The sequence below is a fragment of the Canis lupus genome, chromosome 13, assembly GCF_048164855.1.
Source record: "Canis lupus baileyi chromosome 13, mCanLup2.hap1, whole genome shotgun sequence".
Lineage (NCBI taxonomy): Eukaryota > Metazoa > Chordata > Mammalia > Carnivora > Canidae > Canis > Canis lupus.
Genome location: NC_132850.1, coordinates 20,298,372 through 20,323,421, shown reverse-complemented (window position 1 = coordinate 20,323,421; position 25,050 = coordinate 20,298,372). Strand labels below are relative to the sequence as shown.

The 25,050-nt window shown below is 43.8% G+C and overlaps 1 long non-coding RNA gene across 7 annotated transcripts in view; it reads left to right on the top strand.

Moving 5' to 3' along the window:
- The first annotated feature begins 3,041 nt into the window (after window positions 1-3,041).
- Window positions 3,042-25,050, top strand: part of LOC140602765 (uncharacterized) — a 258,405-nt gene continuing 236,396 nt past the window's right edge. Inside the window, exon 1 of one of the 7 annotated variants that reach the window (XR_012005658.1) lies at window positions 3,042-3,357. This is a non-coding gene — a long non-coding RNA (uncharacterized lncRNA). The remainder of the gene's footprint in view (window positions 3,358-25,050) is intronic. The other 6 variants (XR_012005661.1, XR_012005657.1, XR_012005659.1 and 3 more) reach the window with 6 other exon arrangements.

Sequence of the window (25,050 nt, the reverse complement as noted above, 5' to 3'; positions counted from 1 at the left end):
TGGTTGGGAGGATTCAGGTGATTTCCCCTTCTAGTTTCTTTCTCTTTTGTAATTTTCCTCTGATAAGCAAATATTCCTTTTAATAATGAAGACAAATGAACCTTTTTGTCATTGTTGCTCTCTGGTGCACTGATGGGTCCTGCAATGGAATTGATTGTCCCCATCGAGTTCTTCACACAGCCTTGCCTTGTTAGGCTCACAGGTTAGAGTTTGGTTAGTATGTGTTGAAAAACCTAAGTTCCTTTCTCTTCCAGATCCTCCGGGGCTTTGGGCTTCGTGCTGCGTGCTCTCTTGCCTCTCATGCAGAGGGTTCCTGACCAAGAGGTCAGCTGAGGCTCCCCGTCACGGGTCCGATGACCTGAGGGGGTAAGAGTCCACACATTTAGTCACTGGTGTTCATCTCTGGTCTGGCCAGCAGTTGAGAAGAGATGGCGCAGTGGCCACGGTGTCCTTGTTTCGCATCCTTCTTCCTGGGGTTGTTTTGAAGAATAAATTAACTGAAGCGCCAGGTGTGGGGCGGGAATGGGGCCCGTGACCGGCACACGGAAGCTCCTTGTCTGTGGCCCTTTCCCCCTTTCACAGCCTTCTCTACTGGAGGTTCTCCTTTGGAGGCTCGGGTAGCTAATTATTTCAAGCTGGTGTGGGAATTCAGCTCCAGAGATTGACTGGTAGATCAAAACTTGGATTGTTCTGACCCAAAGGAGCCCCGCTCTGTACCTCATTAAGTGTCTTTTTGGCATTTTGTCTTTCTGTTTCTGGCTACTCTTCTGCTCACACCCCTTTTGGAGTCTGTGTTGATGAATCCAAAGTTTTCACGGTACCACAGGGTTTGTGGGAACTGAATACATTTCTTCAAGATCGAACATAAAAATAAACCCTGGCCCCATGCCTAAAAGAAGTCACTGGGAACCCAATCAGAGCCGGGCAGCGAGCCCAGGCCCTGGGCTAATGAGACGTTTACATTCTAGGCCTTCCCTTTCAGCTGGGTCTCTGCGGGATGCATTGTGAGGGTGCGCTGCAGGCCGAGGCCCTCATGCTTCCTAGTTTGGTGTCACGCATTCCTGCAGCGGAGCAGGGCCCTGATGAAAACACATTTGGAAACCAAACCAAATCCAACACAGTTAGCAAATGACACATCCTTAGCCCAGAGCAATTATTTGGTTTTTGCGACTACTTATTTTTCATTTAAATTCAGTTTGGAGTCTTTCTTTGCATCTTCCCTCTACGTTCAACCTGTTTATTGCTAAAGTCTAATCGTTTACCCTGAGAGGAGGTAGAAATAGGCAAAGGAAGATGCAATCTCATTTCTTTCAATATTTGTGGGAACACTTGGCCCTAGGGTCAATATTTGTCAGAGTTTTAGGAGAGCATTTTAATCTACCATATTCAGGAATATTTAAAAGGCACCTAGAAGAGAATTTGGGATTGGAAGATAAGACCTCGGAGAATGTTGACGGTATGGTGATCGTTTTGGGTGAATAGTATTGGCTTTCTAATAGTGGTCACTCGTAGATGGAAAAGACAAGAGGGACAGTACTTATGCTTAATTTAGGCTAAAAGAAGGGTTTTTCTCTCAGGTAATGGATGGTAGTATGGCAAAGTGTGGTATTTTTTCCCCCAAAATAGGAAAGCTATTTATGCAATTTGTGCAGAGAAAACCCAATGGCTTTGTGGGTAAACTTGCAGGTTTTTTCTAGGATAGGGAGAAACCAAAGGGAGGGAAACCCAGTGGCTCCTGGGTTCAGGAATCATGGTTTCGAATCAGGGATGAGAGGAAAGTTAAAGTTCATTTCCAGAAATTTCAGGTTCCCAGATTTGGGAATTGCCTTTCAATAATGGCTCTTTGTGTAGCACATTTCTATTTGTTTTAAGCACAATTTCAGAGATGTCAAGAAAAATAATCCCAAACTTGAAAATAAAGGGAAAAAGAAGACAAGATGTTCTATCAATATCATATTTGGGGAAATGTTTAAAGGGCCACCGAGGATTATATAATCATTCAAGGAAAAATACCTTTTGTTTGACCTATTTATCATCAACGAGGCCTAGACTCTGCGAGGTTATGTGATGATTTATAGATCTATGTCTGGTAGAAAAGATGACCCCACAGATTTTGTTTTCATTGTCCAAGTACCAGGTCCCCAAAAGCCCTGAGAAGCAGCTTCCGTTTTGCTGGCTCCCCCATCCACAAGTTGAATGTGAGTTAACGTGTTCATTCGTTTGTGTGAGTCATGTTTTAGCTGCTTAAGAATTGGGGTGCCTGGGTGGCTCAGTCGGTTAAGTGTCAGACTCTTCATTTCGGTGCAGGTCGTGAGGTCAGCATCGCGAGAGGAGCCCTGCATCAGGCTGGGCCTGCAGCCTGTGAAGATTCTCTCCCTCCCTCTCCCTCCGACACCCCCACCGCCTCCAAAATAAAAGTTAACTATTTAAAAGTCACTCTTTGACAGTGGAGTTTGATCTCTTATGGTTTTCTGAGTAAGATCTCTCATTATAACATCTGTCTCCTCCGTTCTTTGATTCAGGAGACCCAGAGTCCATATTTTTGTTGAGGCCGTGTGCGTAATTCCACCTGTATTCTTCAAAAGTGTTTTTAAACCTCCGACAGAACTAGTTCCTGATTTAAATTGGGATGCAAAATCCATCCCTGTTCTTAAAAGAAGCTAGGGTGAATGAGACTTCTTCATTCCAGGAACTTTATCCAAATAGAAAAATCAGTGTTTCGGGATCCCTGGGTGGCGCAGCGGTTTGGCGCCTGCCTTTGGCCCAGGGCGCGATCCTGGAGACCTGGGATCGAATCCCACGTCGGGGTCCCGGTGCATGGAGCCTGCTTCTCCCTCTGCCTGTGTCTCTGCCTCTCTCTCTCTCTCTCTGTGACTATCATAAAAAAAAAAAAAAAAAAAAAAAGAAAGAAAAATCAGTGTTTCACGTTGTTCAGTACCGTCAATGAGCAGGTCTTGCGTACATGCAGTCTTGGCTGGCTTTCGTGCTAAGAGTTGGACCTACCCTTGTAAACGGTTTCGGGGTAAAAAGACTGAATTGGTTTCCAAGAAGACCAGCTCTTAACAAAAGAAAATATACTGACTCACAAACAGTTGAGTTCAGGCCAGAATTGTTTGTTCACTGCCTGCATGCATTTGACCCCTTGTCCTTGAATAATGAGCCACTCGGATTCCACTGCTTTTTGGTGTGAGACAGTTGCGTCTTTGAAGTTTTGGAGTTGCATCTTTGAAAAGTCTTTGATCTGAAGAGTCTTCACTGCTTACAAAGAAAAACAGGCAAGAGAAACCGCGCCACTTTAAAAGCAAACAGGTGCCCGTACCTGGGACCATAGCAACTCCATCTTTCTCTTTCAGACAGGTAAGGTCCCTTTGTAGAAATAAGTACCTGGTACCCAGAAAGGAAATACTTGTTACAGGGACCGATTTGGTAGCTGGAAATAAAACTCATGACGAAGGAACTCCCAATATTGAGTCTTAACATTTCAATATTTAAAATCAGAATAAAAGTGCAGGTGATCTTTATAGACAAAGAGTTCTTTAGAATACTCATTCTGCAGTTAGCCCTTAAATTCTTAGAGGGGTGCGTAAATGGTTGGCCAGGAAGTTCTTTCTTACTGGGGGGCAGTGGGGAATGACAGCAAATAGCAAGTGGGTTGTGTTTGTTTTAGAAAGTGGTATCATCCGTTCTGCTGTCTGGGTCATAAATATGGGATGGAAAAAAAAAAGAAAAGAAAACTATGGGATGGCCTGTGTTTAAAATTGGGGTAAAAGCTTCTCCTCATTGGACTAGGTCCCTTCAGCAGCTTATTTACAAGATGGACTACCCATCGATATTTGACAGGAGGGAATGCTTAGTTTTCTTAGGTCAATATATTAAAAACTCTAAGAGCAAGAAGGAAATTCTATACTCCCGTGACTGATAAATTAGAGCTAGGTAAAAAATAGAAAGAATTGAGATATGATTTTTAAACACAATTCACTAACCCAAGTTATTCATATTTTTAAGGCCGATATTCTTGGCATGATATATTTACAGGCAACTATGTTATAATAATTAAAGATGGACAAACATAAACTTCTCAGATTTACAAAACTGTTTTTAACTGTTGTTGAAAGCTCTCTGGGGGCCCCTGGGGGGCTCAGCGGTTGAGCACCTGCCTTGGGCCCAGGCCATGACCCCGGGGTCCCGGGATCGAGTCCTGCGTCGGGCTCCCTGCATGGAGCCTGCTTCTCCCTTTGCCTGGGTCTCTGCCCCAACCCCCTCTGTGTGTCTCTCATGAATAAATAAAATCTTAAAAAAAAAAAAACAAACTCCCTGAAGATACAGATGTTTATGATTTGCTTCCCTTTTGACTAGTAAGGCATGATATATTAATGTAATGAAAGGATTTTGATTTTTTTTTTGAGAGATCTTTGATCTTAATAAAATGTCTTCTAATTAAAAAAAATTGTGATTTGAAATTGTGGAGATAGGTTTCTAGAACCATCTTTACCCCCAGGCTATCCACATTTTCTTGGTCTTCGGTGTTTGTTTTGTTTTTTGGTTTTTGGGTTTGTTTGTCTATCAATTATCAAACCAATTGGTAAGTGGTGACTGCTGTCTTCTCCCCCAGCCTTCAGAGCTGCTTGTCTCTCCACGAAGGCGCCACCAGTTCTGCAGGTGTTAGTTAGTGTTGGTTTGTGTTAAACAAGCAAGGTTTACGTGATTCTTACTGAGCCTTCTCATCCAGCTTTGATTAATTTGGAGACTTTAGAAATGATGATCTGAAAACCAGTGACCCCTAGGCACAAAATAGCTGGTCAAGTTGTTTGTCTTTGACAACTACTATTAAAAAGAACCAAGTACAACAGCAATATATACTCCTGGCTAGATAAACAGAAAAGAATAAAGACTCACGGGGGCTCAAAGTTAATCCGCAAGGCTAACTCAGCCAAAACCCCATCTCTTTTGTTCAGCTTCTAGGAGGGGGTGTCTGTTGTAGTCAAAACCAAACTGGTAAGTATTCTTAATACCATTCCTCCTAGATTCTTTTTTTTTTTTTTAAATTAATAAAAGGATACTTGGGTGAAATAGGTGATGGGGATTAAAGAATACACTTGGGATCCCTGGGTGGCGCAGCGGTTTAGCGCCTGCCCTTGGCCCAGGGCGCGATCCTGGAGACCTGGGATCGAATCCCATGTCGGGCTCCTGGTGCATGGAGCCTGCTTCTCCCTCTGCCTATGTCTCTGCTTCTCTCTCTCTCTCTGTGTGACTATCATAAATAAATAAAATAAATAAATAAATAAATACATAAATAAAGAATACACTTATCGTCATAAAAAAATAAAATACAGAATAAAATGATACTCAATTGTCAATAGAAGAATAATGATAAACTATAGTTCTCATTCTTTCAGAAATTTCAGCATTTTTGTTCCTGTAAAGGCATTTGGCCTGTAACTGGTACCTTTAAAAAATAAACCAATGGACTGCATTTTCCTGTGGAAAGGCAGATGAATCTTAGAGCATTTTTTTACTAAATGAAAAAAAAATTTTTTTAAACTTTTCCTTGAAGTCATTCTTTCACATCGTACACAGATTATTTGAAGATGACTTTCCCACAGTACAACCAGCCAGCTTGATTCCTCCAGGATGTAGGAATGACAGATTGTTTCCAAGAACAAGCTGTGTCTGGAACTTGATGAATCTAATGTAATCATGGTCATCCTGAAGCAACAGTCCCCATGACCAGAAATTGCTCAAAATATGAAAGAATATAGTGGCCCCCAAAGGAAATAACATCGCTCAGAGCATTTGTGGAGAGGTCTGGACGTTGCAGGAATTTTCAGCCTTTGGGATTTAACTGGTGGAGCACAGCGTAGTTTATGTTGCTTGGTCTGTCTGTCTGTCTGGCGGAAAGCTTGGAAGTTCAGGCCCCAGCCCACCGGGACTGGCCACGAGGCAAGTCTGTTCCCATCCTTGTCCTGATTGGCTAACATTGCAGATAATCTCCTGCACCTCGGGGTCAGGCTGCCCGGGTTCAAATGCGGACTCTACATTTGCTAGATGTATGACCGTGATAAGTCACTCAAACACTCTGTGTCCCGGTAAACCCATTTGTAAAATACAGATATTGGTGGAACCTACTCTCAAGTGAATATATGGACTTAACGTGCATACAGAACTTAGAAAAACTGCCCAGTACAGAGTAAGCATTTGATAACTGTTGGCTGTTTATTTTCATAATTCCGCCTCTGGTATCCTGGGACTCTCTATTTCACTTGTTCCTACGTATTTACTTTTATTTTTTATCTAGTTTTATTTATTTTTGCTTTTCTTTTTTCCTTTTTCTTTCTTTTTTTTTTTTTAAATATCATTAACTATCCAGTAAATAACTGTTAAGACTTTGGTATATTTCTGTCCAGGCTTTTTCCTACACACATTTTTTTTTTTTTAAGATTTTATTTATTCATGAAAGACACAGAGAGAGGCAGAGACACAGGCAGGAGAAGCAGGCTCCCTGCAGGGAGCCTGATGCAGGACTCAATCCCAGGACCCCAGGACCACGCCTTGAGCCAGAGGCAGATGCTTCAACCGCTGAGCCACCGAGGCGTCCCTATTTTTTTCATTTTAAGTAGGCTCCATGCCCAGTGTGGAGCCCGCTGCGGGGCTCAGACTCATCACCCTGAAATCAAGACCGGAGCTGAGATCAAGAGTCGGATGCTCAACCGACTGAGCCACCCAGGTGCCCCCTGTATTTGCTTTTAAGTTTATTTTGTGTGTGTAGCAATCACATATCTAGGTCTAACAGTGCATGAAGAAGAATTAATAAGTAAGTCAGGAAAAATTCTAGGGATGGAGAAGCCTTTCCAATTCTCAGATATATAATCACCCTAGGTACTGTTTACTGCAGGCTCACAAGTTACCAGATAAGCAAAGTGAGTGAGAATTCTGTTTAGAGAGCAAAGGCTAGGACTTCCCTAGTCATGCACGAGGAGGATTAATTGGTAAAACACTGAAGGAGAAAATACTCTGTTCTTAAGTGACAGGGCTTTGTTCCTTTTATGAGCTAGACCTAAGGCTTTCCCAGTCCCTTGTACACCCAATCAATGAGACATCTTTTTCTTGCGTGTTCCCTTTAACTCTTACTTATCCTTTAGGTCTCAGCTTGGAAATTGTGTCCTCTGAGAAGACTCCCTTCCCTCCCTGAGTCCCTGTAAGAAACTTTCCCACCTTCTACACCCCAATTAATGGCACTTAGCATGCTGCATTGGAACCAACAGTCAACTGGTTAGTCTCTCGCATTACATTATAGATCCAGGAGAACCGAAATATTACCTGTTTTGCTTCTTTTTGTAACTTTGGCCCCTAGCACAGTGCTTAGTGTGCAGTAGATGCTCAGTAATATTTTGTTCTTTTTATGTAGGGCATCCTATGACCTTTAAACTTTGGGGCTGGTGTCTGTCAGTTTTGAGCATTAGTAATAAGAATTTTTTTTAAGATTTTATTTATTCATGACAGAGACAGAGAGAGAGAGAGGCAGAGACACAGGCAGAAGAGAAGCAGGCTCCATGCAGGGAACCCGATGTGGGACTTGATAGCGGGTCTCCAGGATGACACCCCGGGCCGAATAGGGTGCTAAATCGCTGAGCCACCAGGGCTGCCCAGTTTTGAGCATTAGTAAATGTGGACACTGGAGGGGCTGGCTTGCCAGGCGTATTCTCACATGTAGGGAAGGATGAATTAGGGCCCTGGAATTCCCCGGGCGATGGGGATCTGCTTCAGCTTCTACTGACTTGCTTTCTTACTCCATGCTCCACTCTTCAAATAGAATCTTTTAACTCCTGAGAAGTGAATCACCCCTGATAAACCTATTGCAGGTGCTGGGACTGGATAAGACCTACGGTAGGCCCTGGGATGGGGAAGAGGCTAGTCCCTTTCCTGCTCATTTTTGGACCATCCCAGAATACAACTGTGCAGAGTCCCCCATCTGTGGATGACCAGGTAACTTGTTTCCATTTCCATTTTCTGGCCTTGGGCTGCTCTGAGACTTCCTCCAAAGGTTTGTAAGTATCTTTGCTGGATAACTTGGGGTTAAACTTCCTTTTGGAGGAGATAAATCTTACCTGAGTCATTCAAAGGATTCTTATTATTCAGATTCCTTTGTAGGTGTCAGGTTAACCCGGCTGGACCTGTGGCTTCCCTTCTATCATCTCATCGGGCCTGTTGATCTCACTCGTTCATCTCATTCTGCTGAATGAAGGCATTAACTGGTCAAAGTGTGTGTATACCGTATGCAAAGTGACGTTGCTGCTTTGTCAAAAAGGAGGAGCCCTTTACCTTCTTGCCATTTGAATGAGAAGAAAAGATCTATTAAGAAGGGTTGTACTGGATAATGATTATGTGCCTCTATCTCTTTTAATTCCTGCTTTAAAAAGGAAGTGACTCATACTGTAGATAAACTGGACTTGAAAGAACGTCTGGCTTATGCAAAGCTCTTATTTACATACTAGTCTCTTTCATTCACAAGGAAATTGGACTCAAGGACTTTGGAGTTCCTCCTTCTTTCTTCCTGTTCTTTGATAGCCCAAAGGATCTCTGGGAGGATATTCTCTGCCCCTAACACATCCCCCACCTCTCCCCACCCACCACCCCCGGCCTTTCCTTTCTCTGTTGGAAAGAGGAATTGCATGAATGGACGAGTGCAGGCCAGAGAGGTGTTATGAGAAGTTCCTCCCTCTTACATTCCTAACTCCTGAAAGGCTCAGCCCTTCCACCGCTAGTATTTCATGTCTTCTTGTCTGTCTAGATGGAGTTATATTTACCCCCTACGATGTCTTTCCCAGGGTTTAACAAAGCAGTCCAGAGTGCAGGTGAGGGGCGTGTACATGAGCGTCAGCCACACCTGGCTCCTACGAATTGTGTGGTCGCAGGCGAGTCATTTAATCCCTTAGCTGATGTCCTCACCTATAAATGGGAGTCCTAATACTAGCTGGGTCACAGGACCGCTTTGATGGTGTCATGAAACTTTATGTAAAGCACGTGGTCTAGCAACTGGCCAGGGGTAAGCTCATCCAATATTTGAGATTGTCATTAATAAGAGTTTTATTTGTTACCTGACTTAGCCCCCCGCCCCCCCTCTCTCTCTCTTATTTTTAGGCTTTTTTTTTTTTTTTGCCTTTTCTAAATAATTTCTCCATTTTTAGCTATTTTATTTCTCAGTGTTTGTTGTATAAATGAATTTGATGAACGAATGGTAGTGGTTTGTGTTCCCAATGATAAGAACCTACTAAAGCCTCAAAAACTGGAACTTGTTCTTGAGATTCCTGGGCAGGCAGACTGGTTTGCAGGGTGAAGGGTTGATTTTTCTCTATAACAGAGTTCAAAGGAGTTCCTAGAAGCCAGGTTTCCTTGCCCTGCCCACTGGCTTCTGAACCAGAGGTGACCTCAGGCTGGTGTGATCCAGAACAACTCCCACTTTAGGCCTGGCCCAGTCTTCCCAGCAAAACGGCATCCGGACAGGGCAGTAGGCAAACAATCCTCTCTTGTTTTCCTCTTCCTTAAAATAACCCTTCATACACTCAAAGACAGTTATTAACTCCGTCACAGTTCATTTATTAGTACAGGTATAAATGACTAATAAAGTGAACTCTTGGGCACCTGGGTGGCTCAGTCGATTAAGCGTCTGGCTTAGGTCATGATCCCAGGGCCCTGGGATTGAGCCCTGTGTGGGGTTCCCTGCCCCATGGGTGGGGGTGGTCTGTGTCTCCCTCTCCCTCTGCTGCTCCCTGCTTGTGCTTTCTTGCTTTCTCTATCAAATAAATAAATAAAATCTTAAAAAAAAATAATAAAGTGAACTCTTGAGTTTCAATCTACTCTTTATTATTTTTTTAAATATTTCTTCCGCTCTATGAATCCTGCTTTGTTGTATATTCATTCATTTAATCTCTCGATCCCTTTCTTTCACTCCCAACTAACCAACTAACCAGTGGTAAACAGAGCCTTGAGGGCTTGACCTGAAGGGGTTAGTGACACAGTCCTTCCATTCACCCACTCAACAACCGCCTGGGAACATGTCCTCTGTGGAAACAGTGTACTAGATGTTGTGTATATATTAACTAAAAAACAGAGAGAGAGAGAGAGAGAGAGAGAGAGAGATTCCTTGTCTACAGAACTTAAACCCTAGTCTCATCTTTATGGGAGATTTTAGGGCTTCATTAGGGACCATCCAGGATCCCACACTCACAATTCCATAACTGTCTTTGTTCTATTTGACTTTCACCCCCATTCCACTTCAGCCATCCTTCCACATAGGCACTTCACGGGCATTTACAATTACACTTGATCTTGTCATCACCCAGGACTGAAATCTTCAGCTCCCTAGACTGGCTTGCTGATGACAGCCTCCCGTCCTTCCAGCTTTTTTACTCCCATTTTCCAGCCATGCATTTCGTCTAAGACTTCCAGCTCCTCTTCCTCCCGGTCAGCCTCTGCTGTATGTATGTTCACGTCCTTGCTGTGCAGCCTAGACAGGATGATGGCTTAATGCTTTGCTTGGTCTCTAGGCAATACTGTCACATCCCTTGCACCTCCTCCTGCCGTCGTATCCTTCAAGATCCTTGTCCTGTACCGGTGTACCTTCTTCAGGTCCACTTTTTGGGCTTTTTATTTTTATTTTTTAATAGGCTCTAGTAAATAATTCAGGAAAGCTAAACAAAACACTTTTTAGTCTTTTTGTGTTCATTCATTGATCTCTCTGTTAGCTACCTCTGGTTTTTCTGACTCTGTTTTTAGTTGTAATACTTTTTTTTTCCCATTTTCCTTTTTATTCTTGATCTTTTTCATCAAGCTTGTAAGTGCTGCTAGTCATTCAACTTTGTCACAACAATTGATGGTCTTCCACTTGAGGCAAGCTTGCAGTGCTGGTTGGTAATCTTTCTTTCATTCCTCACGATTGCTTTATTTTTTCTTCAGGCTTATTTTCTTTTCTGCGAAAAAATTTGTCATTGTGGAAAATTTCAAACCTACAGAAAAGTCGCATAGTATTATAGACCTCTATGTGTTTATTACTTAGTTCGTGACCAATCTTGTTTCACCTCTGGCTTCCATCACACCCCCAGATGATATACTCTAAAAGGTAAGGACAGTTAAAAATGAAGAGGTCCCCTCTTCTAGGAAGGCTTCTCTGACCCCCAGCCCAAGTTAGGCATCCTTCTTGCATATCTGCTTCAGAAATGTCTCTTGATAGACTTCCTGTTCCACACCATCTCGGCCGGTGCTCATGCAGGTGGCTTCCCAAGTCATAGTATGTTCCAGCTCCAAAGAATCACCCCCTCATTTTGTAGGTAAAGATTTGTCTGTTTGCACCTTGCTGTCTTTAAGAAGGGAATCCAATCTCCTTGTTTTAGCAATTCAGAAGCTGTTTGTTTTACCAAGGATCTGCCAAGGGCAAGCCTCTATGTTAGACATCCTCAGAGTATGAAGATAGAAATCTTCCCTAAGGTTGCTTAGTGAGATAGAGGAGATAAAATATCCACTCCACTAAGAAGAATACAATCATAAAGAGGCTCAGATAAAATGCTGTGAGACTTCTGAATAGGGCGTGATAAAGGGCCCTGAAGTCACCAAGGGAATGGAGGAAAACCCTACGTGGGGGTAACATTTGAGCCGAACTTTGAACACAGGCAGGGACAATTCTAGGGGGGGAAGGATATTTGATGCAGAGAGGCCATGAGAGAGAAGGCAGAGAGGAATTTGAATTTTAAACCATGGACACGATTTGCTATGCATCTATCTGAGAATTAGCAGGCTCTTTTCTTTTCTTTATTATAGAAATTGCATATGAATTGCATAGCACCAAATCATGAATCTCCTGCAATTTGAAAACTATTTGTACAGTGTCAATAGATTATCTTGTATTATCCCATTACTTTGGCTGTCTGCATTTTCCTAACGTTCAAAGAGGCAGAAATTTGGTAACATTTGTCTATTCCATTATCAAGTATTGATCTTTGCTAAGAGCTAGGTATACTAGTGTCTATAAAGATATGGAAGCTAAAATCACTGCTCCCAGGAAATCATAGTGTTGTGGGTGTGGTAAGAGTTAGAAAGGTTATCAGTTGGTTAAAATACAACATGGCAATAAATTACTCTTGCTATAGAAGCTGAGCCAGAGGGAGCCCCTAACTCCATCTGCTTGGGGGTGGGAGAAACCGTCAGAGAGGATGTGAAACCTGTCAAGCAGGTGAGGGTGGAAAAGTTCCCAGAGAGAGCTGCAGTACGTTAGGAGTGAATGAGAGGTAAGAAAACAGGACCAGGTGTGTAGCATTTTGTACTTTCAAAGATTTGCAATAGGGCTTCCGCAGGCAGTGTTTCCTCGCCTGCCCATATTGTTTTTACAAAAAAAGAGGAGAAATAGAAAGAGGAGGAGAAAGGAGAGGACCTGGTTCTGCAGATCGGACTCTGCAATTCATGTGCTGTGTAATTGAGGAAAATTATGTAATATCTGTGGGCATCTGTCAGTTTGGGCACAAGCCAGATGATTTTTTTTTTTTTTTTTTTTTTTTTTTTTTTTTTTGAGAGAGAGAGGAAGAGAGAAAGAGTGTGAGCGGGGTAGGAGGGAGAGGGAGAGAGAACCTTAAGCAGGGTGCATGCTCAGCATGGAGCCACAAGAGGGGCTCGATCCCATGACCCTGACATCATGACTTGAGCCAAAATCAAGAGTCAGCCACTTAACCTACTGAGTCACCCGGGCCCCCTAGGCTGGATGATTTTTAAAGCCTTTTCCAGCTTAAGTGACCTAGGGCTCTATTTTCCATAACTTTCCCTTTGATGATGAAGCTGAGCATCTGAGCATTGATGAACACTGGATCGAGGTATTTGTCTCAGTATATGCTGAGAAATAATGAAGCCCATTTTCAGACATTTTTTTCCCTCCATGACTGAGCACTGTTAGGGTCACGTCCACCAGAGCAGCTGTTCATCAGCTATATTCCTTAGAGGGAGGGCGGGAGGCATTATTATTATTATTATTACTTCTTTTTTTTTTTTTTTTTTTTTTTAACTTTCTGACACCTTTCCTTGCCTCAATATCACTACTGCTCATGAGCGACATAATATGGTGATAAGAACTGAAATTACTCATGGACATTATCATGGGGCTATTTTGAAAGCATTATCTCATGTTCGTTTCCTAGAATATCATCAAGTCTCTCCAATATCAGTTCCTTAAAAGAGCATGTTGTTTTTGTTCCAGCTCAAGCCAAACTATTTTTGTGAATTTTGTCTTTAGCACTACCGACTTCCTTCTCCAACGCTGTTGCCAAAAGCATAGCTTTCAGCAAACCAGAATCTGATAGTTTGCTGCACTTGACGTTAGCTGTTTTCAGTAACTGTTCATCTTTACTCTTCATGTAGATTATCTGCATCTGTAGGTTACTTTTGGAGCATTTAAATCCTGGAATGAATTTCTTTCATCATTTCCTGTGCCTTTGCCACGCCTGACCTGAGCCCCACGCTCCCGTCAGTCACTGTGTCATCAGGCCCAGAGAAACACATTAACCCAATGTTAGGCAAAGCAGCATTTCACAGCCAAATCCAGCACAAATTAGTATTTTATGTATTCCCAAAGGTAGGAAAAGGGCTTTCACGTTATCTGAGAGTTTAGTTTGACTCCATTAAAGTGATAAGAGTTAAGGGGGGAAGAGAGTCAGCAGTGTTTTGTGACAACGAAAGGCAGAGGCCTACACAGTAAGAAAAGGTGGAGCTTCTGGGAGGCCCAGGGGCTTGATGGCTTAGATTTCGTCCTTGGGACTTGTCTGAGCAATGGTCTTGCCTCCACTATGTAAGTCATAGACATTAGAAGAGCCTGTACTTTCAGCCAGATGCAACGGAAAAGAGTCTTATGAGTAAACACACGGTAGGACGGTGCTAGAACATTATTAGCCGATGAGCAGAATTTTTTGCAAGGCAACTTGAGGCTGAGGCTCGTTTGCTGATGAATTTACTCAAATGATCATTTTTATAAGGCTGCTGCACAGAGAATTTAGCCATAAACAATTCTGCCCACTATTGACCTTTTCAACTCTAGCTCTCCTTCCTACTAATACCTGATGCAATCAAGACTTTTCTTGTCAGTTAATACAGCACATTTTTTTCTCTTTTTAAGGTATTTTTGCATATCAAGCAGTACTTTTAAGGCTTATACCAGGATAGTGTCTTGGATGATACATTTCACTGTTACTTTTCAGATCATCTCTCTGGATAGTGTAGTCTAATCAAGGTAGAAATAAGTGCAGAGGGGTGGAAATAAATGCAGAGATTTTTATTGAACACTGGCTTATTTTTAGGTAGGTTTTTTTTTTGTTTTTTTTTTTTAGAGAAAGAGGGAGAGGGAGAAGGAGGTGGGAGAGACAGAGGGAGAGGGAGAGAGAATCTTAAGCAGACTCCATGCCCAATGAGGAACCCGGGGAGGGGGGGGTCCATCTCACAACCCTGAGATCATGACCTGTGCCAAAGACACAGGCTCAATTTGTTGGTCACTTAACCAATCGAGCCACCCAGGTGCCCAAGTAGTTTTAACTAGTTAATATTCTGTGTCTGCCTATTTAGGAGGGAAAAGTATTCTGAATTCCTCTGTTGTGTAGGTTGTTTTACTTGGCAGTTTCTGGGTCTGGAGGGTAGAAAATGATAAAATAGGTAAATAATAATGAACATGGTTATGGAAAAATGGAAATTAATGGTGCTAGGAAAGTGTTAAATTCCTGTCAATATGCGTGAGTTTAGTTTCACAGGAGTTCAACAGTGAGTCTTCTGGCCTTTGGGCAGCCCCTCAGAAAACCTGCTATTACTGTGAAGGATCAAGGAGGAAAGTCCACTATTATAGAAGCCAAGAATGCTAGTTTAGGAAAAGAGAACTTTGAAACGGAGTGAGAATGTGTGAGAAGAGTTACTTTAGGTAGGAGGTTGGCGGACAATGAACTAGAAAGTGTGGCCACTATGGAATTAAGGTCCAGGATAAGCAAACAACAAAGGAGTGTTCTACGGCTAGGGGTCAGGCTGTTTTCATAGTGAGTGAAGCCACCGTATTTACTGTGCATGCATTTCATGGAGTGTAGTGTGTGTGTGTGTGTGTGTGTGTGTGTGCGCGCGCGCGTGCACGCGCACGCATGTTTAGGGGGCTGGAAGTTGAGGCAGACTGGAAAGGAGGTAGTCTCCATCTAATCAATAAGGTCTGCTATGACCTTTGCTCCAGCTGATTGTTGCCATGTGGACCTAATGTTGCCAAGTCTTCTCAGTTTTCAAAAGACATGGGAAATCTGACATCTTAGAGGAAATATGTCAGATTTTAAATGTAGCACCACATTAAAAGATTGTGTGAGCCCAACTGAGTGTCTCTATAGGCTGATAGAGCCAGCTGGTGACCTGTATTCTAGGCTGATTTCAGAATGACATAGCTACATGCTGAGATTTGTCCTACTTATTTGTTGGGTAACCTCAATGTCTCGCTCTGAGTAATGGCTGTAAGAAGACTCAGCCCATAGGGTTGTTTTGAGAATGTAATAAGATAATTTATATAAAAACTCCTGAAAAAAGGTTTGTTCCTTCTGTGTTGGAGAAGGATCTAGCTTTCCTCTCATAAAAATGCAGGGAGAGTCTATCTGTGTCTTCCTCACTTGACATTTCTTGCTAATTTCCCTCAAATTATCCCTCCTACCAGCTCCCTACTAAGACACATCTTAGGGGGTTACTCCTTAGTGTCCAGAGGTGTCAAGAGGCTCTTAGGGCTGGATGGAGAAGCAGCTTCATCCTGCCAGCCAGCTCCAGGTGTTTGGCTGCCCAGCCCCTCACACTGAGAAGAGTTGGAAGGCTTACCAGGCTCAGCATGGGATGGTGTCCCGTCCATTAGCCGTGTCTTCCACAAGTCCACGAGGAAAGAGTAGAAATACATGCTAATCCTGTGCCTAGGAAATACAAACACTCATTTAAATTGATTTGAGAGTGAGGAAAGGGAAATACATTTGCCCATATTTAACCCTGGATTTGTTTCAGGTCACAAACTAAGGGCCAGAGACCATGTTTTTTTGTTTTTTTGTTTTTTAAGATTTTATTTATTTATTCATGACAGACACACAGAGAGAGAGAGAGAGAGAGGCAGAGACACAGGCAGAGGGAGAAGCAGGCTCCATGCAGGGAGCCCGACATGAGACTCAATCCCGGGACCCCAGAATCACGCCCTGGGCCGAAGGCGGCGCTAAACCGCTGAGCCACCCGGGCTGCCCCAGAGACCATGTTTTTAATGGGCTGTACTTCATAGTTCCATGTCGTTTTCAATGAAATTATAAATTATCGAATACTGTCTTTTCTTCCCCTTCCCTCCCTTTGCTGCCATTGCTATTACCCTCTCCTAACCTCTGTGTATAGGAGAGTCGGCTCGTCAAATCCAGAAAGCTCTGAATGTAAATAAAAGCTAGATTTCATTTGTGAAGGTTATGGAAATATTGAAAGATCTGGAAACTTTGGGTCTCAAGTTCCTCAGGGTCTTTCTGGTGACATTGCCCCAGAAAAAAACAGTCTTGCTCTGCCCAGACTACATTTAGTTTTCTGAAGTAACTTAAAAAAAACCCTTCCCTCATGGAGACTTGGGCGGGCACTTGAAACACCTTTAGTGACCAGGTGGGGTGTAAAGGCGACCAGCTATGGGGAGGCAGCAGCCAGACGGGATAATAAATGGCACCTGCTGCTGGACTGGACATTGGGGTGAGCTGGAGGGCACAGGCTCGTTTATCTTCAGCTTCTATTGATTGTTGCAATGCCCTTGGCCCCCAGAGCTTCAAGAGCAGGTGTGTGGGTGCACTCGTGGATATTAAAGCCTGGTGGGGGCAGATGTAACATGTCTGTGGACTGGGTTGAGCCTCAAGACCTTACTTGATTCCTGAGAGGGAGTTAGGGAGTGACCCATGATGTGATGAACTGGTGGTCTGAGATCTCTACTTAGGGAACTGGAGATGTATACGAGTGTGTGGGGAGGGGTGGGAGTGGTGGACAGCGCAGGGAAGGGAAGGTTTAGGGACAGTCCCTGCTGTGTCTCGAGCCTGACTTCACTGCATGAAAGCTCCTAGAAGGGAAAATATGCAGGGACCAGAGCAGCAGTGAGCTTGATGCTGTGCACAGGATGCACAAGTGTGGGGGCGCATACGGAAGAAGTGGACGGGAAAAGAAAAGCATGGAGCAAAGGAAAAGAGCTCCCGGAATCTTGGCAATTGGCCTACTGGAGCCCTTTTAGGAAGATATTGAAGAATGCAGTCGCCGAATGCCCTTTCCGATACCCAGGGACACAACTAATGGCAAACCAGGAAACAGGACAGGATTGAAAAAGTGATTACCTCCAAAATGGACCAGTGATCGTTTGCTCCTAAGAAGGGATCAATGCTCAAAACCAGAACTCTAGGCAGCATATGCTTATAACTTAGTTGCTTAGGATGGTATACTTATATAAAAAATACTTAGTATTTCTTGACTATAAGTAATTTTCTAGAATATTCCTTACTATGAAAAGCCCTGACAGTTGTATCAGTTCTTGATTATAGCAACCACCCCTAACACCCCCAGATCCTGGGTTTGTGAGGCTGAAAGGAGCCACAGAGATCATACATTACTTTCTTTTTACAGATGAGGATCCCTTACTGAGAGGAGTGAAGACTTAGCCAGGGTCACAAAGCTTGAATCCATCTGGGACTAGAACCTTCTCTCCTCTCTTGAACTCAGATCTGATGTCTGTGTTCAGATCCAGTCAGCAGTTGCTATCTCCGGGGGTGTCCCTGTTCCTGTCCCCCTAGCAGCCCACCCAGTGGAGAGGAGGAAAGGAAGGCAGAGCAGAGAAGGGATGGTTGGAATTACAACCTAGTGTTTGAAAGAAGCCTGGGCAAATTTGTCGTGCCTTCCCTTTCCTCTTTTTAAATTTAGTGGTGCCCATAAATAGGACCCTTTGCTGAATAAAGCAAAGTGCTTACATGTAGGCGGGATCTAATTTAAAAAAATCTTTTTTATTCATCATATAAATTCATGTTAAGTTTCTTGACTCCTAGATAGGGGCTAATTTTCCCTACATTTAAAGACCTAAAAGACCTAAATGTTATATTGGAACATGATGATTGATTATGGGTGTGTGTGTGTGTGTGTGTGTGGTTTAACACCTAGACTTGGTTTTAATTGAAGTATTTTGGCTAAGACAGGTAGCAAGAAAATTGGAGAGATATGCTAACTTACTTTAGTTCCGTACATTTGTGTGGTGGATAGAGATCCTCTAGCCCAGAGATCCTTAACCTGTCAGACCGCCTTAGCACACTCTGCTTGACTTCTAGGCTTCACCAGGGCAGGGATTCTCAAGAGAAGACGTGCACATCCCAGAGGTGTATCGGAAGCGGAGTCACGGTGGCAGGCAGGGCGATGCAATTCCACGTAGTTTGGAAAAATTCCCCTCAGAGAGCTGATGACATTCCTTAGTGGGAGGCGCGTTACCTCCCGGGTCTGGAGTCTGTACACTATTTGTTCCCATCTTGGGGGCATGGCCTAGATTAGGATCATAAAGGGTCTACGAGGATCCTTAGAAAATATTCCCCAACTTCGTAGGCGAAGGAAGAGCTAATGGAGGCTCCGTGAGCTAGAATAATATTGTGCGTGGTGGAGAGAGGGGGGCAAGGAGTCAGTGGGAAGAATGTCCCCAGGTAGCGGTCCTCGCTGCTGACAGTTGCTCCTGGGCCGGAGGGAGTGTCCTTCCCTTGATTGGGAGCCTCCCTGGTTTACCAGCCCATCACCAGACTTTCCGGAGCAGGAGGGGCCTTCTTTCCATCCTCTCTGGTTTTTTAAGGGTTGAGGGTTTGGGTCAGAAAGAAAGAAGAGGATTAGTCAAGGGTCCTAAAGATTAAAAGGTGGTTTTATATTTTGATTATCAACATTGTATGTGAATTTCATGTGTTGAAAAAAATAAGTACAAAGACGTGTCAGTGGAGGTTCATTGACTGACAAACGTGCTGGTCAAGACTGTGCGGGCCTGGGGGCAGCAGGCATGTGGGCAGGAAATCTCTACACTTATCCTCGATGTTGTGGGAACCTGAAAATGCTCTCAAGAGTAAAGTCTAATATATATATATATATATATATATATATATATATATATATATATATATGCCTTCTAGTCCCCTTACAGCACTTAGCATCTCACACTTCACAGATGTTGACGTGAAAACCCGGGACCCCTGTGCTGGAAGGAGCGAGCGGACACATTCCTCTTCTCTTTCTTCTCTATCTTTCCTCCTCTTCCAACCATTTCCCACCTCTTTTGGGAGCTGTGTGGGTTTGAAATAGGTTGCTCGCTCTCCCTCCAAGGCTCACTGGACCTCAGGACAGTGCTTGGCTGTAGCAGGTGCTCAACACGTTTCATTGGCTGGAGGGAAGGAGCGAGCCGGCTTGGGGCCCCCGCACGCAATGAGCCGCCCTTCCAGTGCGAGGGGCGCTTGTTCTGGTGGGGGGACCTCGGGCAGTTTGGAGACTTTTTAGGCCATACATATTTGTCGGGGATTAAACCGACTCCTATCTGTGGAATAGAGTGCTATAGATGGGAATCAGCTTTAGAGACCATCTAATCAAGTCCTGGAACTTGTAAAAATAAGATCTCCTGTGTGCGGGCTCCCGGGAGCAGAGGTTTACTTACGTGTTCAAGGTCACAAAGCTGGGAAGGAGCAAAGCTAGTGTTTGGAAGCCCAGTTCTGCTGACTCCGAGTAGCACCTTTGTGACCGGCAATTGTCAGAGAAAACCTAACCCGGGAAGGTACTCTAGGGGGTGACAAGTGCCACGCAGGTGGCGCCCTTCCATAGCCATGTGGATGTCCCTTACATATTTTCCTTATTATCAAGCTAATTTCCACTACGGAGAGTGTTTTTTTATTTCTTAGGGAGGACTGTGTGGTTTCATTTCCATCCCAAGCTGAAGTTTTAAATAAGCTTCACACACACACACACACACACACACACAGCTTGCTGACATCAGGGAATTCTGAATGTGATCTTATGTAAATTTGGATTCCTGCTGAGAGAAGAAAATTCAATGAAGTGGGCCCTGCTGATAACCTATAAAACATTAAGTTATGGCTGTACGATCAAAACGGGGTGGGGGGTTGGAGTACAACGCTTTATCTAAGACTCCTCTCCAGCTAAGCACTTCCCTCCTGATTGGCTTGAAGACGTCGCCTGCCTGGCGGGGAGAGTCCACTAACACGTAAGCGGGCAATAGGAACAGAGCAAGAAGCAATCAGTTGAAGTGGGATCTTTGAGAGCATCAAGATGTCATTAAGAGAAAGTTTGAAGGCCTTCGGAATTAGATGGAGAGAGGTTGAGTTCACTTTATGCTTAATTCTCTAGAAAATATTTGCAGTCCTTGCTTGCCCATCCTGGCTAAATTCCTGCTCTCCTGGCTGCCTCCTGGCCCTCCTACCCCCACGGCAGACACCATAGAGTCATTTTGGAAAAGCAATGATTGGCTCTGATGTTAGCCGTGGGTGCTTCAGACGTTTGGATCGATTGAAAGAAGAAGTAGAAACTAAGCCAATGGAGTGGGTGACCCATGAAAATGATTTAAGAAGTAGGAAATCCATAGAACCTCTTCTGAGACAAATCGGTAACGGTGGAGCGGCCCAGATACCTTTCCTGATTTCTCCTTATTGCTTGTAGAAAGGCACTGAGGATGAATTTTACTATAAATTGCATTAGTTTCTCATACTTCACATCACACCCTGATACCTGTGTGATTGTTGTTGTTGTCGTCAGGTTTTTTCCCTGCTTTGGTGTTTTTATAAAGACCTAGCCAAGACTCCAGATACTTGTGGTCCCATGTGGCCTTGAAAGAGTCACTGTAGAGATACAAGGAAACATTTTCTGGGTTTAATTGAATTGAGATCTGATTAGATCCTAGCTCTAGTATTTTTTTCTCCCTCCCTCCCTTCTTCCTACCTTCTTTCCTTCCTTCCTCCCCTACCTCTCCTTTCTTCTCCCTTTTTCACTTTTACTGTCCCCTCTCTCCCTTCCCTCTCTCCTATGAAGAGAGGAAATGGAAGGAGAAAGATTAAGGCTGGAAAATGTGCCTTATAAACTCTTTATCCCTGCCAGGATATAAATATTTAACAATTAATAATAAAAGTTAGACTCTTGGATATAAACAATTTCCGTTCTCTGCTTTTTGTCAAGCGAGTAACTAGGGTTTGGCCAGAGAAATCTCATGAGGCTTTCGGTTCCTTCATTCTAGGGGTCCCTCTTCCCTCCCTGTGTATAGGGAAGGGAGGAGGCTCGGGTCTTTCTGCAGCACACACCCAGAGCACGTATTTGCACTCCTGAGTGTGCCTCTCCTGGAGGTGAGAGCAGAGAGGCACCTCCATCTGGGCCGTTCCTTCTGCCTCTTGCTGTGTGTGTGGGGACGATGGGGGGTGGGGGGCTGTCCATCAAAGAGCATACGAGCAGCAAAGAGTCCCGCTACTCCTGCTCTGGCTTCCTCTCCAAGGGCCTCCCGTGGCACCTGGTCTGTGGAAGGAACTCAGAGCCTGTTGATAGGCTGTGGCTTTATAATGCAGCTGCAGAGCCATTTCCTCAAGCTCTGAAAGTTTTCGTCTGATACTTTCTGGTTTGTACCGTCTAAAAAACATTCTCCCTGTGCATTACCCTTTCTCTCACCTGAACACACCCTGGGTGATCCATTTCTGACACTATATGGATGTTTATTGCTTTTAGTGAGAAAGCATTAGGTTTTGCAGAAGGAGAGGAGGGTTAGTATTGTTTTCAGGATCTTACTTAAAGCAGCATTTGAAAAAATGCTCCTCTCCACTCATTACTGGTTCATCAACTTGACAGAGTGGGCTTCAACTGCAGCAGCATTTTTTTAAAAGGGAGAAATTGAGTGGAAAAATAGCAAAGGCGGGCACTGTTTCGTGGCACTTCTGTTTCCGTCACACATCCCTGTGGGAGTGCGCATGGGGGGGCGTGGAGTGAAGTGCTTTCTCACAGGAGGTCCTGGAGTTGGAAGCTATTGCTTGAAGGCATGCACACTTTCTGGGTCTGATTTAAAGGAGCAAACGTAGTCTTTGTAAGATCTTGAATCACTCAGTTAATCACTGAGGTTACATTCCCAGAGCAACTTCTATATCTGTCTGGAAGTAAAAACTTAGTAGATAATAGGACTAAAATACATAGTTTGAATATCTATTTGTACCAACTGTATTAACTCCGAGCTAGTGGTTTATATGGTCAGCTCTCTACTGCTCCAGACTAACAGCTAACTGTAAACAGGTCATCTGCTGCTTTAAAAAATCCTTTGGTATTGAGTTGGGAACATAGTAAGATGGTGGTGGAGGGGCGCCCAGGTGGCTCAACCGGTTAGGCGGCTGCCTTTGGCTCAGGTCATGACCCCAGGGTCCTGGGATGGAGCCCCACATCGGGCTCCCCGCTCAGTGGGGAGCCTGCTTCTCCATCTCCCCCAGCTTGAGCTCGCTCGCTCTTTAATAAATAAATAAAATATTAAAAAAAATTAAAATGGTGGTCCATGGAGATGGAAAGGGCTTTTCCTCACCTGAAAGAGCCTTGGAAAAAAAGAGGTTTTATGTGGATCAGGGTCTTCAGTTGTGTTGGGTACGTGTGGTCAAAGGCAGGACAGAACTTGAAAGTGTGAGTCAACCTCCTAATGACGTCCCATGATCCTTCTGCAGCCACTTGCTGTCTTGTTTGCAGGACACAGGGTGGGTGCCTCCGGGATGTGCTCCTCTGGTCATCTGGTCATCCGTATGGGGCCTCTCCAGGTACTATCCTAGGCAGTGCATGTGGGGCTGGTGTTCACAGCTGGAAAGGAGGGCAGTAGAGGCATCTCAAATTGCTGCCGAGGACACACGAGTGGCACTGGCTGGGTTGGAAAGGCTGTGAGTGCCACACACGGCAGTCCCTTTTCTAGTGTGTGCTGCCCAGGCCCGGGCTGCTCTTTCGTCTGACAAGGACGGAGGGTTTTTCCCCTTTGGGCAATCTGCCCCATATTGTCCAGAGGAAGGCACAAAGGAGCCAATTGATTGATAGACTCCTTTTAGGGAAAACAAAGCAAAGCAAAACAAAACAAAACCCCAATGAGACTAAGGCTATTTTCCCATCTGACCCCGGGTTTTGCCCTTCCTGAAAATAGTGCCTCTTGTGTGGATTCACAGCTCTGGAAGTTCCCTGTCATCAGAGGGCCTGTCTTCAGTCAGGTCAGTGAGTAAAGCTCGTTGAAGCTGTTTTCATCTTTATTCTATTCCAGAACTAGCCCACTCCTTCCACTTGGACGGTATCATGGCTCACCAGACTCTGGAGCTGGCTGGTAGCTTAAGGAAATATATTGATGTCCCACTTGGAAACCGACCTTTAAATTTTGTCCTCATTCTTGATCTTCCTCTCCCCCTTCCTACTCCTCCCCGCCCCAACCTGTTCTTTGAGGAGGCAGGACAAAGAAATGCAAGAGGAAGGCCAGGACTTGCTAGGAACCACCCCCACCTCCAAGGAACAATAGGGTGTCCCTGTGGACCCAGTCTGGACCTCTTGAATATGCTGTCTGCCAGTCTAACTCCTTTTTTATGTTCATATATAAAAAGAAAAATAAACTGACATATCATCGTGGGAGCAATACACCTCAAGTGTGCACATCAGAGACATGGTTTTAGCAGGAAAATGCCTCCTGTCTTCTCTCCCCAGGATCTCAGCCTTTATTCCAAGACCTTTGAACTCGCATTGTTGCTGACCGGTTAGTGAGAAAGTGAGAAAAGAAGAGGCACATGAAAAGCTGTGAATGGGCCCAGAGTGCTTTTCATTCAGCAGAAGAAATTGGACAATCGTGAGGGAGAGGGGGACAGGTCAGCTGTGTCTTGATTGTTAAGCTCCTGGAATATCTAGGCATCTTGTTTTCTTATCAACCTGTTATTTGGTCATTAACCCTGTGGCCCAGGAATTGAGCGCTGGAGGGACGAAGGGATAAAATTAAAACCAGTGAGGGAAAAGGAAGTCAAAAGGCACAAACTTCCAGTTGGAAGATAAATAAGTTCCTAGATGTGATATACAGCATGATAACTATAAAAAATAAAATAAATTTTAAAAAAGCCCTCCACAAGTGAGCATTTCTGTTAAAGAGGAGATGAATCTGATTCTACTTAATAAAAGAGACTTTAACTCCATCTTTGTCACATGGTAAAGGGAGTGTGTCCCCTTAGTCTCTTTATTTTCCAGCCACTGCCTTTCAGTAATCTGATTTCTCAGGGTATTTGGCTAGTCAAGCATATCCCGACCCTAGTTACTGAAGTGAATTGAGAGTTAGCTGTATACGTCCGCTCATTATTTTGCTTACTTTCTAGTCGAAAAGCAAAAACCACTGCTCACACTCCAAAGCTGGGTCAGGACAGAGCATCCTACAGTGTGATTCAAGGTGGGGTAGGCTCCCTCACCACTAACTTTCCCACCGCCCAGTTGCACCACTTGAAACCATACCAGTAGAGAGTTATTCCTCTGGACTAAAACACAGTTTTATTTTTCCCAGGGAGAAGTAATATTGTCAAATTTTTTTTTAATTATCACTTTTTTGTATTTTTGAAATTGGTCTGCATTACAATCGATGAATGTATTGTGGTGTCCCCTCCCCAAATTTTATTGAATTTATAATGCATTTTCAGTAGATGGTAGCTTAGAATATTATAAATATTATATATTGAGCCATTATTGTTAATCATATCTAAGGATGAACTATTTTAGAATTTTTATTTCTGGAAAGCTACCTGAGAAGAGACCTTCGTGGAATTAGGAATGCTATTGTATTTTTTAAGTTCATATTTATAGATCTACTTACAATGTGTCAGGCTCTGCTTTTGTTACCGTGATCTCCCTTGATCTTTAAAGTAATCCTACAAGGCAAGTGTTTTCTTTTATTATTATTAGTATGATTATTTTTATAGAACCCTGACTCAAAAAATCTGAACGTCTTTCATTTACTTACATAACAACCGCTTATGGATATTTGTTATC